The sequence below is a fragment of the Elephas maximus genome, chromosome 4 (genome assembly GCF_024166365.1).
Source record: "Elephas maximus indicus isolate mEleMax1 chromosome 4, mEleMax1 primary haplotype, whole genome shotgun sequence".
NCBI lineage: Eukaryota > Metazoa > Chordata > Mammalia > Proboscidea > Elephantidae > Elephas > Elephas maximus.
In genome coordinates, this window is record NC_064822.1 from 176,956,233 (window position 1) to 176,975,092 (window position 18,860).

Genomic DNA, 18,860 nt, shown 5'->3' on the forward strand with positions numbered 1-18,860 from the left:
TAGGATTATAACCACAGGTATAGTAAGATTTACAACACAAATTTTGGGGGACACAATTCAATCCATAGCACCATCCAATCTAATCTTTAGAGCAATCCCACAAGGAGGACATTATCCTCATTTCACAAACGGGAAAACGATGGAACCAAAAGGTTGATATCACATGCCCAAGTCAAGCCCTTAGGCCCCTAGCCTTTGCGAACATTTTATCGACCAAAATTTCTTGTGTGTATTTCTCTTAGTTCATAACGTATCTGTCCATAGATTCATTCTTTTCCTCGTAAGTATTTATTATGAACTTGTGCAAAGGTGTCATTGCTCCCATTTCACACATGAGGTTAAATTTAACTAGCAAACAGTGGTTCTCGAATTGAGAAGTCTGACCAATTATAAAGTCTAAATGCTTTCTGCTAATAATAGTGCCTACTTCCGCAGGGTTGTAGTGAGAATTAAATGAACTAATACAGGAAAAGTGTGAATAACAGTACCTAAAAAAAAAAATACCTGGTAAAGGAGCCCTGATGGCACAATGGTTAAGCACTCAGCAGCTAACAAGAAGGTTGGCAGTTCTAACCCACCCAGAGGATCCACAGGAGTAAGGACCTGGTGAGCTGCTTCTGTGAAGATTACAGCCTAAGAAATCCTATGGGGCAGTTCTACTCTGTCACACTGGGTCACTGTGAGTCGGAACTGACTCAACAGCATCTAACAAGTATGGGAGCAGTGGTTCAGTGGCAGAATTCTCGCTTTCTACCACCGCAGAAAAGACCCAGGTTCATTTCCTGGCCATGCACCACCAACTCAGCCACCACCAGTCTGTCAGTGAAGGTCTGCATGTTACTATGATGCCAAATAGATTTCAGCAGAGCTTCCAGACTAAGAGAGACTAGGAAGAAAGGCCTGGTGATCAACATCCAAAAAATCTGCCAACGAAAACCTCGTGGATCACAATGGTCTGATCCCATGGTGTGTGGGGTTGCCATAACTCAAGGGCCAACTCAATAGCACCCAACACCAACAACACACAGCAAGGCCTCAATAAATGCTACTTGTTTATAAAATTGAATATAATGATAATTATTGTCCACCAACTCATTTTAGCATGGTGGGGGTGGGGAGGTAGGTAGGCAGCAAGGGCCAAGTCAAATTGCACATTTTACTACAGCTCATGCCTGAGACAACACCATTGTCTTACAGCAAGATGAAGAAAATGGATTAGATCATCTCCAAGAACCAGTCTTCAAACACTATTATTTTGTGATTCTAGAACTTGACCAACAAACAAGTTACTTAATGACTAAGCACCCAGACAATTCCCCAGGCCCACTCAGCAGAGAGCACCGTTTTTACTACAGAAAACTATGGAGAGGCCCCAAATGACCAGGCTATCGTGAAGGAAAAACTTCTTAAAGGAGCATTTCAGAGGCCAGTTTGTACATTTCAGATTAGGGATAGTTATCAATCCCCAAATATGGGATGGTAACAGAGAAAGGGGAACAAACCTGACCATCGTGGCTTTTCCCATCACCCACCAGTCCCAACTCCAACAAAGACTGGAAGCTGCTACACTCCGCAGCTGCAATTAGTGAGAACAAAGCAGCAGGTGTGGACGTGGGAGAGAATTATGCACGCGAACGCACGTGATGCAATGATGGAGAGGGAGCGGCTGGGATTACGAGACAGAAGCTGCCACTCATGAGGAAGAGAGCAGGGCTAGGGACTCTGGAAATCATCAGAACAGAGCTGGGGAGGGATGGGGCGAAGAAAATAAATGCCCCCAGTTCCACATCCATGAATCTTGATGCCAAGGACAGAAAGACTTGCCCATTCAATGAAAGGATCCATTTCAAACACAGACGCATCCATTTCTTTTCTCTTCTATAGCAACCCACCCCTCTCCTCCTAAAAAGGCATCTGCACTTACCAGCCCCACTCTTCTCCTCACTCTTCCTCTGAATTGACTCCCCCAAAAACAGCTCTTGTCAAGGTTGCCAGGGGCCTCGGGGTGCCAAGCCCAGTGGGCAATTCTTGACGCTCATCATCCTGACCAACCAGTACCGCTAGACACAGCAGATGACTCCCTACTATTTCTTAGGGGTTTGTTTGTCTGTTTTTACTTTGTGTGTGTGTGTGTATGGTAAATATATATGTAACACAACACTTGCCATTTCAATTTTCTTTGCATGTATTAACTTCTGCATGACATTAACTTATGTCCATCATGTTGCTCAGCCATCACCTTTATCCATTCCCAAATATTTCCATCACTTTTAACAGGGTCACCAGGAATCGGAGTTGACTTGATGGTAAATGATAACAGAAGCTCAGTGTCCCCTAAGCATTGAATCTTCCTTTCCCTCTCCCTCCCATCCATCCCTAGTAACCTGGTATCTCTATACACTTGCCTGTTCTAGATATTTCATAGAAATATATATATATATCATATAATATCTACCCCTTTATGACTGACTTATTTCACTCATAATGTTTTCAAGGTTCACCCATGCTGTAGTATGTATCAAGACTTCAGTTCTCTTTATGGCTGAGTAATATTCCATTGTATGTATATACCTGTCATGGATTGAACTGTGTTCCCCAAAAATGTGTCAACTTTGTTAGGCCATGATTCCCAGTACTGTGTGGTTGTCCTCCACTTTGTGACTATAATTTTATGATAAAGAGGATTAGCGTGGGATTTTAACATTCTTACCAGGTCACATCCCTGAGCCAATGTAAAGGGAATTTCCCTGGGGTGTAGCCTGCACCATGTTTTATTTCTCAAGAGATAAAAAGGAAAGGGAAGTGAGCAGGGTTCGGGGGTCGGACCTCATACCACCAAAAAAGCAGTGCTGGGAGGAGAGCATGCCCTTTGGACTCAGGGTCCCTGTGTGGAGAAGCTCCTAGTCCAGGGAAAGATTTAGAGATAGAAAGACTTCCCCTGGAGGTGACACCCTAAATTTGGACTTGTAGCCTACTTTACTGTGCAGAAATAAATTTCTCTTTGTTAAAGCCATCCACTGCTGGTGTTTCTGTCAAACCAGAACTAGGTGACTAAGACAATACCACATTTTGTTTATCCATTCATCTGTCAATGGACACTTGGGTTGTTTCTACCTCTTGACCATTATGAGCAATACTCCAATGAACACTGGTATACAGTACTTCTTAAAATTTTTGTTTTTTTTTCATCTGTGGGGTATCACTCGTTTTGGTTCTCCTCCTACTTTAAAGAAAATCAAGAAATATTTAAACTTTCAAACAGACAAAGGAGAGTACAGACCTAGAATATCCAAGCTGAAAGTAGCCTTGGAAATCAGCTAATTTCAGCCTCCTCTAAAAAAAAAAAAAAAAAAGACTAGGCCTAAAGTGAAAGTAATTTGCCCAGGATTTACCAGAAGACCCAGCCTACCAAACAAAAGCTACCTTAACTTATGACTTTCCCTAAGACATTTTATTCATTGAAGAGAATATTCTGTTACCCTTCTCCCCAGAAAAATCTGCCACGTATACATTTTTGGCACATCTACAAAGGAATATAATTTACCAAAAAGCAACTTCTGAGATAGCCCAGCAGATCAGAGATGAAAACTGAAGAGTTCTGGCCTGGCCTCGCCCCTGCACAATGTAAACTCAGACCTGTCACACAGTGGCCTAAGCCAGAGCCAAGGGAAGTGTGTGATGAAAGGAGGGAGCTGATCAGGGCTGTTCTCTTAGAACGTGAAGCTGACATCATGGAGTACACCTGACAGGGACAGAAAGAAATGAGGCATAAAGACAGGGAAGGAGGCGCATTCAGTGGTCTACCTCAGTTGTCCTCAAACTTTGTTGTTGTTTTAGTTAGGTGCTGTCGGTGGCTCCAACCCACGGAGACCCTATATACAACAGGACAAAACACTGCCCAGTACTGCGCCATCTCTGTTATCGTTGGTATGCTCAAGTCCATTTTTGCGAGTATCGTGTCAACCCACCTCATTGAGGATTTTCCTCATTCTCACTGACCCTCTACTTTACCAACCATGAAATCCTTGTCTAGCAATTCATCATTCCTGGTGACATGTCCAAAGCAGCAAGTCGAAGTCTCATCATCCTAGCTTCTAATGAGCATTATGGTTGTATTTCCCCTAAGACTGTTTTGTTCATTCTTCTGGCAGTCCACAGTATATTCAATATTCTTTGCCAACACCACAGCCTGAATGCATCGATTCATCTGTCTTACTTATTCATTGTTCAGCTTTCGCAAACCAGGAAATGTCAAAATTACCTGGTGGATTGTTAAAACAGATTCTATCAACCTGCTTCCAGAGTTTGAGACTCAGTCTGAGGTGAGGTTCAAGAACTTGCATTTCTAACAAGACCCAGGTGATGGTGAAGCTGGTGCTCTTGGGACAAAACTTTGAAAACTACTGTTCTATAGAGAATGTAATCCCAGAAAGAAAAACTGAAAGGAAACAAATAGGATGGATATCAGAGACGATACTACAAGAATTCGTATGATTTTGGCAGATTAGAAATGAGGCAGCAAGAGGGGACAAGGGTGCCATTCTTAAAAAGTAAACAGTTCAAAGGGTGATCATGAGTAGGAGGAAAGAAGAGTTCTCTATCTGACATAAGTTTGAAGTTGCCAGCGGGACAGGTGGGAAAATATGTTCACACACCAAAGAAGCCAGCCGATAAATGGGAAAAAGCCACAGAACCTCTGACGGGCAGGAGTAGAGGTGGTGGTGCAGACGATTAGATGGGAATGCTCAAGAGAATCCCTTTCAAGGAAGGGTGGAGAGGGAGCTTCTGAGGAAGGAGGTGGTCAGTGGGAGGAAATGCTGCTGCAGAGTTCAGAAAGGGTGAAGACAGCAGAAAGGGGTTTAGATCTTACAGCTAGGTCATCGATAGCACATGTAGCAGATTGAGACACGGAAGCCAGATTCCAAAGGCCAAGCTAGGAAAGTTAAAGCCTTGGCCATTGGCTCTTCTTTGAAGCCTGGTGATGCAGGAGGAAGGAAGGTTGAGAAAGAAAGGGTTTTATGCCTTTTCAATGAGGAACCAACCTCTCTAGAGGTAAAGGAGCTACCTAAAGAGAGGTGAAAGAGCTGAGCAAGAGAAGTGACAGTGGAGGATCTGAGGCCCCAGGGGTTGGTAAAAACAACTCACTGACAACTCGGGGTGCTTTCAATGGCAGCACCCAGTATCCTAAGAGTTTCCCCAAGAGGAACTCTGGATCAACAAAATGGATACCCAAAAATCCCTGCAGCCACCATACTCTTCTCTAAGCTGTCCAAGTTCCCATGGGCAAGAAGAGTGACAGGTGTGAGAGCCAATGTTCCCTTCCTCACCTTGATCAAAAGCACCAAGAAAATTTAAAGTAACTCTTCTCAAAAAAGTTAGATCCCTTGAAAACTATATTCGAAACTCTAGTCTCTCAAGATATACAAGACTATACTTGGAATAACTGGTTTACAAATCTGTCTACACCACAGGCTGTGAGTTCTATGGGGCATAGCTATGTTTTATTTACTTCTGAATCCCCAATCCCTAATGGGAGTGCCTGAAATTAACAGCATCTTTATTAAAGGATTACAAAATGAATGAATGAGTGACAAAATGTAGTAATACTAAGAACGAGAAAAGGAAAAAGGATTCCTTGTGCATAAAATCAGAGTGTAATCCTCCCCAAACTTAATTCTGCCACTGCTGCCTCCTCGCTAGTTCCCAAACCTACAAATTACACTCCTACCCCAGCGCCTTTGCACTTGCTGTTCCCTCTTTCCGGAATGTGCTTCCCTAGTAATACGGTGGTTTCATTCAGGCTTATGATCAAATGCTACCTTTTCCATGAGGCTTTTTATAATCTCTTTTTCTAAACAGCAACATCCCCCCCTTCTCACATGGCTTCTCCATGGATGAAGAAACTCTGACCTTTTGTGCTGTTGACCTCCTTTATTTTCCCTACCCAGCACTTCATGCCCCCTGACATATTCCACCTTATTCCTCTGTTTACTAGAATATAAGGTCCATTGGAGCAGTGGCTTTGCTTTGCTCATTCCTGTATCATCACTGCCTAGTGAAGCGCCTGGCACACAGCAGGTGCTCAATGAATATTTATTAAATGAATGAATCCACTACCTTGCCTCTGGAATTCTCCCAGCCTTCATGGTCCCCAGTAAGAGTCCCTGGAGGAGTCTACTTGGACAGTGGAAGTTACAGGAAGTACAAACTCCTCCCCTGCACCTGTACCGCAATCAGATGAAAACTGATGACTCGCAGAAAAATCCAGCCACCATCTGGCTGCTCAAGGACCCCTCCAGGGTGCTGACAGCATTGTCATTCAAGATAATGAAGATTAAAACTAACAGTGATCCAAGGGGACAGGTTCCCAGGAGGCAGCCTGGCTGGGCTTAACTCCTTCTGAGCCAAGTAGCCTCCAGACATACTGAGAAGAAACCACCCTTCCCTGAAAAGGAGAAGGCAGGGGGCAGACAAGTCCCTGCTTGAGAGATTACAAATGACTTGTCCCAGGAAGGCACAGGGTGGAGAAACACCAAACAAAAGTGCTGTTGGCAAGGTAACAACTGTGGGGAAATGAGGGATGCTACAGCCATGACAGGTATAGGGTACCATTTGCTCATCAGTCAACAAGGTCCTTCGGGTTGGGAGCCAGCAATGCTTTCAGCTCATTTATTAAAGAGATGGGTGTGTGCTCCCACCATGGGACTCACAGCTACTCTGTCTTCAAAGGACGCTCCATGGCTGAAGTTTACAGAAAGAGGCTGCACAGCTCAGTCTCCATGAGCCTATGGTGACCATGGAAACCCTGGTGGCACAGTGGATAAGTGCTACGGCTGCTAGCCAAAAGGTCGGCAGTTCGAATCCACCAGGCGCTCCTTGGGAACTCTATGGGGCAGTTCTACTCTGTCCTATAGGGTCGCTGTGAGTCCAAGTCGACTGGACGGCAGTGGGTTTGGTTTGGGTTTTGTGGTGACCACACTCAACTTGCAACATAAAACGCCAAGGTAGAGGTCTAGGGAGAGGGGGAAACCAACATCAGCCAGAAGCCAAGGCTGCTGTAAGGACCTGCCTTCTTTTCAGCTAAGAGGGGAAGAAATCGCCAGGGACATGTTTCCTCTGGGAGAGAAAGGAAAGCACATGGTTCAAAGCTGATTCTAGTGCCACATGACCTGGTTTTGAATTTCAGCTCTGCCACTTAGCTGTGTGACCTGAGAAAACTTATTTAGCCTCTCTGTGCCTCAGTTTCTTCAAATGTAAAATAAGGATAGCAACAGGGAACTGGCTCCGCAGGTTGTTACGAGAATTATACCAGTTGCCACTGAGTGGATGCTGACTCATAGCAACCCTATAGGAAAAAGCAGAACTGCCCCACAGGGTTTCCAAAGAGCAGGCAGTGGATTCGAACTGCCAGCCTTCTGGTTAGCAGCCAAGCTCGTTAACCACTGTGCCTGTAGGGCTCCATGAGAATCATAGGAATTCTTATATGTAAAGTATGAACAGCACATAAACACCTAGAGGCAGGAGATGGTGATGACAATAACAACTATGATGCTGTTCACGTGGCAGCAGAGATCCCAAGGGTACAGAGTCAAGGAGTGTCCAAAACATTCAGAGAAGAGTATTGCAAAAATGTACATTTTATCTTGCATTTGGGCGCATGTGTGATCCTTCCTCTGCTTCTCCTTCCATCTTCCTCTGCCAACATATTTGGAAGACAGGGAGGCAAGGTTGGGAGAGCTGGGAAGATGATAGCAGAGCTGCAGTGGGGGTAGGTTGGGCAGTTGATCAGTTGCCACCTTCTCCTCTTTTCCTCATTGCACCAGAAGCCTAATGCTCGCCTGCCCGACTTCCCCAGGTGGTCCCTGGGGCCCATAGGAGGACTCTCAGGGTTAACAGCAGCCCCCTGGACCCAGTTGTTAGACAAGTATTTTCAGTTTCAAAAAAGATCAATGAACAAGAACTTGTCTTGTGCACTTCTGTCTCCTTTTCATGGCTTCATGCCCACCCCTCCAGCCTTCATAGTCATATCCCACCGGCCACAAGACCCCTTCACCTTTAAAAACACACCACCAAGGAAGAGGAGAAGCTACAGGGTGGAGTCCTCACAAAACACACACACACACACACACACTTCAGCCCCCAAAGAGGATCAAGTTACTTCAAGCCACTGGTCTTGCACACAAAGCCCCTTCCAATCTGGCCCAGGTATAATCCCCGGGCAGCCACTGTGCCCACCACCCTCACATGCCCAAGGCTCCTCACCTTTCTGCTCCGGCAGTTACTGCTGTCCAGAAGGCCCTCCCTCTTTTCTTTCACCTGGCTAACTCTAACTCCATTTATGAGATTCTAGAATCAACCACCTACTCTGGAAACATCATCTAGTCAGTTGTCCCTTTTCTGGACTCCCATAATACTGTGCTTTCTTCACGTGTTAGGGACAAGGACCCTTCTAGGGCCAGGGAACATGTGTCCCTCCAAAAACCCAAACCCACTGCCATCAAGTTGATTCCAACTCATAGCAAACTTGAAGGACAAAGTAGAACTGCCCCATAGGGTTTCCAAGGAGCAGCCTGTAGATTTGAACTGCCAACCACTGTACCTAGCACCTACCATAATAACCACACTCCCAGGAGTCCAGACACCCAGAGCTCACATCACCCTGGCTCCAGAAGTACCAGCAGCCACCTGGCCATCTTCTACACCCATGTGTGAAGCCTGATGTAAAATCGTAGAAAGCAAAGACTAAACCCAGTGCATACTGGGAGCTCTCACCCGACGGACATGTGAGCAGGAACAGTGCTAGGAGTGGGGTGGAGGGTCAGAGGTCAAAAAAAAAAAAATCAATGAGAGACGCCATGACAAACCCAAGCCTTAACCAAAGTGGGGTGAATGGCCAAAGGAACCAGGTCTCACAGCATCCAAGCTTCAAGGAAGTTGTGGCTCAGACCCTCAGTTGTAGAACTGGAAAGAATGGACATAAGGAAGGGTCATTCAAGATGAGGCAACCCCAGAAGGGCTGGGGATAGGCTGGCTCCACTCAGAAGAGAGTAGGTTAGATGAGCTATAGCACCAGATTTACCACTGGGTGTGGTGAGGCTTCCAGTCTGCCACCTGGCCCAGTAACCAGAAAGACACCCTCACTGGGAGCCAACACGGCTCAGCAAAAGTAACAGCACACAGCCTGGTTCAGACTCCCTGGGTTCAAAGCTAGGCTCCAGCATTTGCTGTGCGATCCTGGGGGAGTTTACCGAAACTGTACACTGGGCCTCACTTAGAACTGTGCCAGTGTTAGCTGTTATTAGACCTCTGTTGTTCGACTAGGCCAGGCAGGGACTGACAGGTACCACAGTTTGTGAGGTGTGGTCCATGTCCTCACGCGGATAAAGGAGGCCACAGTGATTCAGTAAGTTCCAGAGCCAAAATATACCTTCAACTAGAAAGCACATTCCAGAAACTCCACTATGGTATTTCATACTGCCCAAGGTAGCTCCACTATGGGGGCTGATGAGGTCAACTCAAGACCCGAAAGGCATCATGTCTACCATGGAGCCAGTTGACTTTCTTGTTAACTATCTTTTAATTATACTATCTCCACAATTAGACTTTAAATGCCTCATTTATACCTAAACACTTGAACCACACTTTACCAAGTAAACCAAGTATAATCAAATCAGTAACCCCATAAAGTCAGTCATGGTATGAGATGATCATTGCGATTTTATGGTGAGAACATTGAGCTCCAAGAAGCTGAATAACTTGCCAGAACCACTGGCTCCTTCCACCACTTCCTAAGGATTCGATGCTTACTTGACAATGATTTACTGAGCATCTGCTATGTGCTAAGATCTTTGCAAGGGGCCAAGGGTCCTAACAAGGGAACGGGGGTAGCTCAGTGGGAGAAGTCTCACCTTCCATGCAGGAGTTTGATTCCCAGCCAATGTACCTCATGTGCAGCCACCACCTGTCTGCCAGTGAAGGTCTGCATGTTGCTTTGATGCTGAGCAGGTTTCAAGGGAGCTTCCAGACTGAGAGGAACTAGGAAGAAATGCCTGGTGATCTACTTTCGAAACTCAGCCAATAAAAACCCTATGGATCATAACACTCCAATCCACAACCGATCATGGGGGTGGCACAGGCCCGGGCAGCATTTCCTTCATTGTGCCTGGCATCACTATAAACTGGAGGCCAACTAGACGACGGCTAAGAACAACAAAAGATTTGATAGTAGCCAAAAGAGAAAAGGTCCTTTCCTCATGAAACTCTCAGATCAATGGTGGAGAAAAATGACAACCATAATAAGTAAATATAAAATATTTATCTTTAGACATAACTGGAAAGTGGTGAAAAGGACTGATTTATTTTTTCTTTTTCTATTTGATGGTTTTTGCTATGAACATTAAAAAATAAAAAGCTGAAGCATAAAAATGAATATCAGAGGGAAAAGTGCTGAAGGGACAAAAAAAGAGAGAGAGAGAGATTGCTTATTCACTTCACTCTTCTTCGAGTAAATGAAAGTATCAGTGAGGGCAAATTATAAGCCCTCAGAAAGAGTTTATCATGTTAATAGACCTCAGTAACAAAACTACTCATGCAGAACCTGTACAAAGACCAAGAGACAGTCTTTCAAACAGAACATGGGGCTACCGCGTGGTTTAAAGCCAGGAAAGGTATGCATCGGGGTTATACACATTCACCGTACTTATTCAATCTATATGCTGAGCAAATAATCCAAGAAGCTGGACTACATGAAGAAGAATGAATGGGGCATCAGGACTGGAGGAAGACTCATTAACAACCTGTGATGTGCAGATGACACAACCTTATTTTACGGAAAGTGAAGTGGACTTGAAGCACTTACTGATGAAGATCAAAAACTACTGCCTTCAGTATGCATCACATCTCAACACAGAGAAAAAAATAATTCTCACAACTGGACCAATAAGCAACATCATGATAAATGGAGAAAAGACTTACGTTGTCAAGAATTCCACTGTACTTGGATCCACAGCCAACATCCATGGAATCCACTTTGAGGACTAAGGTGCACCTGACCCAAGCCATAGCGTTTTCAATCACCTCATGTGCATGTGAAAGCTAGACAGTGAATAAGGAAGACCAAAGAAGAACTGACGCCTTTGCATTATGGTGTTGGCGAAGAATATTGACTATATCATGGACTACCAGAAGAACAAACAAATTTGTGTTGGAAGAAATACAGCCAGAATGCTCCTTAGAAGGGAGGACGGTAAGAGCTCGTCTCACATACTTTGGACATGTTATCAGGAGGGTACACCACTCCCTGGAGAGGGACATCACACTTGGTACAATTAAAAAAAAAAAAAAACCCACTGCCGTTGAGTCGAACAACAGTCAGTGAAAAAGAGGAAGACTCAATAAGATGGATTGACACAATGGGCTCATGCATAACAATGATTGTGAGAATGGCACAGGACTGGCCAATGTTTCGTTCTGTTGTACACAGGGGCACCATGAGTCATGTTACCTAGTTAGGGTCCGTGCCCTGAAGCGGTCGAGCCAGTGAAACATACCCCAAGTCGGAAAGAGTGAGAAAGTTTATTAAGGAGATATATATATCACCAGGGACCCGGCAGCAACACAGGATGTCTCTATGGAGTCCCAAAGAGCAATTTTACATTAGAGCTTATACAGAATCTTACAAGGGTTACAAGTGTCTTTGTAGTCCCCTGCCAGACATTTGTTTATTAGGCTAAAGATAGACATATCTGATACCTGGGCTCCAGCTTTCCTGTGGGGGTTGTATGCCACAGGTAGTTGGATGTAACAAAAGGTTATTTGCATCAGTTTAAAACAAAGAACAAAGTCATTAACACATTTGGTCAAACAAAGTTATTAACAGAGGTATGTGAGGAGGCAGAAAGAGGAAGAACAATTTATAGGTTTATCATGGCCTTAGTTATTTTTTAGTTATGTTAAGCTCTCAGTTGCCCATTTTGAAAAAGGAGAAAACATGCTGGGAAGTATTGGGGTCACAGTCAGAGCCAACTTGATGGCACCTGACAACAACAGCACAGCTATAGCTTTCAAAAGGATATACTCAGCATTTCCCACGCAGGATAATTTTTTCCCACGGAAGTTAGAGGCAGGAGCTATTTCAAGGAATAACCACGATCAGGAAAATGGATTTTGTTTTTCTCCACCCAGATAAGAATTCACACAATGGCTAGACTCTCTGCCAGGGAAAATTCTTGCAAAACTGAATCCTGCAAATGTGGAATTTCACTTTATAGCTGGTGCTTGTGCGTAAATTATTATTACATGTTTATAAGGGTTTTATGTTGGCATAATATTTTACTGCTACAGAAGCAGCCCAGTAATACGTGGCATCTCTAAGTGTCTTTTCATTTACAATTCCACACTTTGCGGTCTGTAAGAGCAGGCAAGTCCCAGCAAACCTCCTATGATTTTCAGCGCCTGGGACGGTTTGGTGCTGTCTCAGCAGGGATCAACAGCGCTGCTGCCTGCAACAGGGGCTGCAAGGACTTCACCTTTCTATACCCTTCCGTCTTAGTTATCTAGTGCTGTTGTAACAGAAATACCACAAGTGTGTGGCTTTAACAAACAGAAATTTATCTTCTCACATCTTGGGAGGCTAAAACTCCAAATGCAGGTGCCAGCTCTAGGGGAAGGCTTTGTCTCTCTCTGTCAACTCTGGAGGAAGGTCCTTGTCACTTCAGCTTCAGCTCCTGGTCCATCTTGTGGCTTGGCACCTCTCTTCCCCCACTTTGGCTTAGCTCTCTTGTGTATTCTCTTTTATATCTCAAAAGAGATTGACTCAAGAGACACCCTATGCTAATCCTACCTCAATAACATAACAAAGACAATCCATCCCCATAAGGGATTATAACCACAGGCATAAAGATTAGAATTTACAACACATATCTTTGGGGGACATAATTCAACCAGAAACACCTTCCAAGAATGTGGTGTGCTTTCAGTCACACTAATCAATGCATCGCACAGCATTCAGGATGCAACCAGAAATCCAACAACATCCCCCAGGCTCATGGATCTAAGCTGCCTCATAGAGGCAGGGGAGAAATGACACTTGAGGACCTGGCAATACCTACAAGCAACCATTTACTCATGCTAAAAACATGGTGCCACTAACCACAGCCCAGCTGCTTAGAGAAGCAGCATAACTAAGCTATTTGAATCCAGGTTCTGTGGCTCACTTAGCTTCGACAAATCCCCCAAACTCAGCCTCGTTCTCTCATCTTAAAACGGGAAATTACGGCACCTACTACATAGGGCTATAGGCATAGCGAAATGAAATCAAGCATGTGAGCTCCTAGCCCAGGCCAGACATGTTTAATTGTTTGGTTATGCTAACCACTGGAAGAACAACATCACCACTTGGCAAGAACGACATGGATGAGGCCAGCAGAGAATCACTCTCTTCCTCTTCTTCCCAACTGACTTTCCTGACTTCCCAAGGTCGGTAACAGGACCCTGGGTTCACAGATGGGCTTCGGTAAAGCCCCTGAATTTGTATGCAAAGTTGTGTGTGTGTGCACATGTGTGCGCATGTGCATGCAAGCACACTCAAAAAAGCACTTTACATTAGAAGAGGCCACATTTCAACAGCCTCTAAAAAGATCTGCAAGCAGGAAAGGTTGGCAGCGAGCAGTGTGGAGTCCAGACTGTTCCTCCTAAAGTCCATTTTGCTTCCTGTAGGCTAAACAGACGTGATGGAATGAAATGGAAAAACAATGGAGTCAGGTGGTTCAAAAGTTCAAATCCTGGCTCTAGCCCTTACTTCCCAGGTGATGCTGGGCAGAGCTCTCTACCTCTCTGCGTATGGTGTATCCTCTGTAAAATGGGTGCAAGGCTACCTCCTCGCAGGGTTGTTAGGGGATTAAACGTAATAACAAATGCCAGTCACACAGTGGGTACTGTTAATCTCCTCATTCAGTCCCTGCTGGAAAATGGAAGGCTTCCCTTAACCAACAGGACTAAGTACAAGCCTTGTCGTATCTTTCCATCTATTTGCTTCTCCTTGCACACCATGGAGCACCTGTCACGCTCACGACTCCTGCAACATGTCAGGCCCAACCTCACCTGGCTTTTTCCACCCATCCATAATTTTTTTCACCCTTCTAAAATTCAGTGTCCTCTCTACTCCTGTCAGCTCTACCCTACCCCTCATTCCACACCAAGGTGTCTCAGTTGCACTCTTTGGTTTCATGAGGCAGCCCAGGGTAGCAAAGAATACGGGTTTCAGAATCTTAAACTACATGGGTTCAATCCTCAGACTCCCACTTTCTAGATGGTAGCTTGCGACCATTAACATAATCTTAACTTAATCATATGGTCTCTGTTGCAATACTCAACTCTACCACTACTCAACTCTGCTCTTGTAGCATGAACACAGCCATAAAAAAAAACAAGCCCCTCGCCATCGAGTCAACTGTTCTTGATCATCTGCTACCACCTGAAATGGATAAACATCAACCAATTCTTTTTAGTACAGTGACTCTGTGTATTCTATCTTCTTTTGGTAACAACCCCTGCATTGTTCGTTTTTTTGCCTGTACCAAACCAATTGCCGTCGAGTCGATTTCAACTCATAGTGACCCTATAGCTCAGAACAGAACTGCACCATAAGGTTTCCAAGGCTGTAGTCTTTACGGAAGCAGACCACCATATTTTTCTTCCAAGGCTGGTGTGTTAGAATTTTTTAGTTAGCAGCTGAGTGCTTACCCACAGCACAACTGGGGCTCTGTAAAGTAGACACAGATGCTAACAAATGAAAGGCATGGCTATGTTCCAACAAAACTTTATTTATGGACACTGAAATGTGAATTTCACATAACTTTCATGTGTCATGAAACATTATTCTTCTTTTGATATTCTGACATTGATCTTCAGATTTTTTTTGACCATTTAAAAATGTAAATGCTATTGTTAGCTCAAGAATCATACGAAAACCGGTGGTGGGCTATAGTTCATCAGCCCCGGCTCTAGACCATTCCCCACTGCTATCTGCAGTAGGTCTAATCTTCAAGGTTCTCCTGACATTCTGTGGTAGGTGTCCCGCCTGCTATTGGTACTCAATCTGCAGTGACTCACAGAACCATTAAGATCTCAAAAAATATATTTATTTAAATTATCCTTTGGCTTCTGATGAAACACCTCTTGGTAGAACTCAACCACACTCTGGAAGTGCCCATCCTACTGGTCCACATTGCCAGCGGTTAAGATTTGTTTCTGAGGTTCCAGGCTTCTCTCTGTTACTCCCCCAGAGTGCCTAGGTCTCCCCAGTGGCATCTGCAGAATTAACCCTGTCCATCTTTTTTTTTTTTTATCTTCCCCATGGCAGCCTTCCACATTTTTATTCATATCAAGGGAGAAAAAATTGAAAAGAATGGGCTACTCCCATGACAAAAAATATATATCCCAAGAGAAGGGGGAAACATGGAGTCTCTGAAAGAAAATACTACTTCCATCTAAACAGAAGCTCCCGGACTAGCCCAGTCCATAGACTTGCCAGGAAGTCAAGAAATGACTTCAGAAAGGGAAAAAGATGTGTCCTTATCACCTGGGAGAGAAGGTGTCCATTACACATGTGGTGAATGAACAGATAAATGAATGAACAAACATTTTTTAACACACCTAAAAGGAAAACATTCTCATCATTCTATTGAAGCCTGTCCAGATCACAAAAACAGAATATCTCGTGGGGATAAGATTTAGTAGCTCTAAGAATTAAAGCATGAACGCTATGGGGACCAATCATTCCTTAATAAAGTTCTTACTTTCCCTACAGCCAGCCTGACTGCCTTAAATTAACTCATTTACATGTACAAAAAAATAAGAAAAGTGATTACTGACTACCTGCTACGTGAGACACTTTTGCAAACATCACTTCATCTGATCCTCAAGGCAAACGCATGATAGAGATGAAGTCCACTACCACCAGAATTCAAACCCAGATCCATGGACATTTAAAGTCCACGCACTTTCTGCTGCATAATAAGCTATCGATGGCTCATTCCATTTACTTTTCAGGAATTATAAAATGATCCACGGGCCAGATCATTAGAGAAAATGTCTCTAATGCCTCCGAAACATAGATGATGCAAGCAAACACTGGGAGATCTAAATGTGAGAAACACATCCATATTGACTGGGTGTGGGAGCCCATCCGACTTCATACTTGAACACAAAATAATTTGATTTAATAATATTATATGCAAAACGACCTGCAAAGCACTAAATAACATTCCCCCCCAACCGCCAGAAATGAGAGGCCTCTGTCATGGATTGAGTTGTGCTCCCCCAAAATATGTGTTGAATCCCTGGCCCTTGTACCTGTGAATATGATCGTGTTTGAAAATAAGGTTTTTCTTTTGTTAAAGTAATGAGGTCACACCAGTGGAGGGTGGATCCTAAATCTAATCACTTCTGAGTTATAAAAATACCTACACAGACATTGAGGCACACAGAGGTAGAAGACAGAAGACAGAGAGCAGCACCGAGGAGGCCCAGGATTGCCAAAGAATGCCAAGGATTGCCAGCAGACACCAGAAACTGAGAGGAACTGATGTGACAGCAGCTAACAACAACAATCTTTCCTCCCAGCTCTGATCTGTGAAACTAAGTTGTTCCTCCTTGTCTAACAAGAAGAGAATCAAAATTGCTCTGAAAGCATCTAGCATCTTTTCTCTTGCAAATATCTTATACCTGAACATAACCTTACCATTTTTAAAATGTATCTGGCTATCTAACTTTCCCTCAACTTTACAACAATCCTGTGTAGTGGCAAAGTACTATTTCTCCCAATTTCTTTTCCTTTTACAAATGTGCAAAAAAGTCTCAAAGAGATTTATCTATCAATATTAACTTCATTTGCAGGTGTCAAGCAGCGGTTGGCTAGGATGTAGCTAGGATGTACACAGCTATACAACCCCCAGAGTTCAAGGCCAGAGGAAAGGAGCACATGTATCTCTACTCTCAACAACAACAAAAAAAACAGTTGCTGTTAGGTGGATTCTGACTCATGGTGACCACATGTGCTTCAGAGTAGAACTGTGCTCCTTAAGGTTTTCGAAAACCCTAAGGAGCATGCCTACAATCTTTTGGAAGTGTATCACCAGGCCCTTCTTCTAAAGCACCTCCGGGTAGATTCGAACCACCAACCTTTCAGTTACTAGCTGAGAACTTAAATGTTTGAGCCACCTAGGAACTCCTCAACTCTCAAGAGTTCCTACAAAAGTCTCATATCTTACTGGCTCTGACTTGGTCATGTGCCCATCCCTAAGCCAATTCCAGGGATGGTCTGAGTCATATGTCTCACCTTGAAGGCAGGCCCATTATCTCTACCTAAATCTACAGGCTGAAGAGTGGCTGTGAGCAGGAAATTTGAGGAAAGTTGAGCAGGGTAAATAAGGTGTAGTGGTTAAGAGCTACCGCTGCTAACCAAAAGGTCGGAAGCTCGAATCCACCAGGTGCTCCTTGGAAATCCTATGGGGGCAGTTTTACTCTGTCCTACATGGTTGCTGGAAACCCTGGTGGTGTAGTGGTTAAGCGCTAAGGCTGCTAACCAAAGGGTGGGCAGTTTGAATCTGCCAGGTGCTCCTTAGAATCTCTATGGGGCAGTTCTACTCTGTGCTATAGGGTCGCTGTGAGTCGGAATCGACTCGACAGCACTGGGATTTGGTTTACAGGGTTGCTATGAGTCAGAGTGGACTCGACAGCAATGGGTTTGGTTTTTATTTTTTTTAGTAAAACCAAGAGATGCCCAGTACGGACGCTATGTGCCTTACCCAACGTCACACAGACACTAAGGGACAGAACCAGGACTCAAGCACAAACCTTCTAAAGTAAGTTCTCCAAAATTTGCAGCCAATTATTTTAAAACACAAGGAGTGAATCACAAAAAGCCCTCGGAACGGAATCTCTTGGTCATCAGTAACAGTCTAAAATATTTATCGACAGCCTACAAAACTTCAAAGAAAGCCAAGTTCCTTTCATAAAACAGAAATTTTGTAAAATTAAACAAGGCTACTGTTTTACTGTTACCTAAATCAAAATCCCTTTATAGTTCTAAATGGCTCCTCACCACCTGGGAAGTCAGAACACTGTACTCAAAAGAAAGGAAAAGCTTTTTGACCTATTTTTGTCCCTGCGCTAATGTAAAGCATCAGATCCTATATTAAAAAAAAAAAAATTTATTAAGTACCCTCAATGCATGTTACTGCACTGGCCATTTACAACTCTAAAATGATACCTATTATTCAGGTAGAGATTAGAATCTCAAACAGTAGGGCATTTTTTTAATAAAAAATAAAATTAAAAATAGACTTGCTGTCACCTTTTTAATGAAACTAGTAGCTCTGCTGGCTTAGTGGAGAAATTATATATTTCTTGGGATTTTATACATTGATTTGAGCAGCGCTAAATGAAAAAAAGACATAACCAATATTCATATCTTGAGAAATTATACAAGGCTTTTCCCCCGATCCACCCCCTCTACTCTGCAGGCCTAGGCAGCCAACACACGCTGTTTCTGCCAAAATAAAACAAACCCTCTGAAACCTGACACATGCATGCGACCCAGAACATCAGATGCAGCCTGACAGATGTGTGACAAATAAGAAAATGATTGAGCCCAGCGCTGTCCAACACAACTTTCTACGATGAGGTAAGTGCTCTACATCTGGGCTGTCCAATATGGCAGCCATTAGCCACACGCGACTATTGAGAACTTGAAATATGGTTAGTCAGATTGAGGAACTAAAGCTTCAGCTTAATTTGAATTAATTCCAAGTAGCCACATGTGGCTAGTGGCTACCATATCGGAGTACAGTGCAGATGGT

The 18,860-nt window shown here is 43.9% G+C and overlaps 1 protein-coding gene across 3 annotated transcripts in view; it reads right to left on the reverse strand.

Moving 5' to 3' along the window:
- The window catches only part of LARGE1 (LARGE xylosyl- and glucuronyltransferase 1), a 686,352-nt gene that overhangs the window by 579,267 nt on the left and 88,225 nt on the right, over positions 1–18,860 (reverse strand). The gene's annotated exons all lie outside the window — the stretch shown is intronic.